Source organism: Balaenoptera physalus (genome assembly GCF_965194825.1).
Source record: "Balaenoptera physalus genome assembly, chromosome: 6".
Taxonomy (NCBI): Eukaryota; Metazoa; Chordata; class Mammalia; order Artiodactyla; family Balaenopteridae; genus Balaenoptera; species Balaenoptera physalus.
The window spans coordinates 39,837,316-39,838,673 of NC_138885.1; positions in this window are offsets into that span (position 1 = coordinate 39,837,316).

Below are 1,358 nucleotides of genomic sequence, written 5' to 3' on the forward strand. Positions count from 1 at the left end.
ATATTACTACAATTTTTTTTCTTAGGATTCCTAAATCCGCTTTACGAAAAGCACCTTTAGTGCTATGAAAAATTAGTTTCCTCTTGTCAAATATATAGCACCTGTAGCTTTCAAAGGGACCCTTCGAGGAAACCCAGACTGAGAGGCAGGGCCAGTTCCAGACAGTCCTCCCAGCGGCCATCCCGCACTGCACAAGCTCGCCATTCTAACTTCCACTGTGCTTTCTCTTGGGAAAATCATAAGAATAGAAAGAAGCCACACCTTTTACTGGCCAAATCCTTTCTTACAGCCTTGCAGAAATGTAATTGTCACCCTGATCTTAGGTAGTAAATATCCAAAGTGTTTTAGTTAGTACTAAAGATGGTTCTACTCCTTTCGTCTGATACCAAAAAGTATACAAAAATCTCTCTTCTCGCTCTAATTACTGATATTTTCTTTGTGTCTGTTAATAACACATTGCAGTCAAATAACACAGCTCCAGAACTAAAATTCTGAAGTCCAGAATTCGCCCGTCCCACTAGATTAGTGAGAGGTTTCAGAAAAAGGGAAGGCTGAAGCGACCTGAAGTAAATTGGTTCTTAATACCTTAAATTAGCATGTTCTTTGATTATAGGTGTTTTAGGGTGTCTTCAGTGGCAGTGAAGCTCCCCAGGCACATAAACACAAAGTTCAGGGCTTCCCTGGTAGCACAGTGGTTAAGAATCTGCCTGCCGGTGCAGGGGACATGGGTTCGAGCCGTGGTCCGGGAAGATCCCACGTGCCGCGGAGCAACTAAGCCGGTGCGCCACAACTACTGAGCCTGCGCTCTAGAGCCCGCGAGCCACAACTACTGAAGCCCACGCGCCTACAGCCTGTGCTCTGCAACAAGAGAAGCCACCGCAAGGAAGAGCAGCCCCCGCTCGCCGCAGCTAGAGAAAGCCTGCGCAGCAACGAAGACCCAATGCAACCAAAAAAACCCCCCACAAAGTTCAGCACCTCAAAGCGCCTATGCCAGCGTATGCATTCACCCTTAAAAATTAGCAGAGGATGCCAGGGAGGTAAGAGGGTGTTCTTTATTTGTGCTATGGGAAGCAATAATGGGGATTTACAGTTCTTCAATAGAGCATAGGATTTTCCAGAATGCTGACTAACGGAACCACTCAGAGGTTTATTGATGTAGTACTGTATTGAAAACACAGGTTTATTAATAAAAAGCTTCGTGAGCATCTAAGAGGCAAAAGGAGGTAGCAAATGACACGACGGCACAAAAACCAGAAAGACCGTGTGAAAAAAGCATCTGGCTTGAGAAATGTGACCAGGAGATTAACTGCAGGGATCAATTTAGAAACTTAAGCATTCGGGGAAAACGTTCCAGTGGA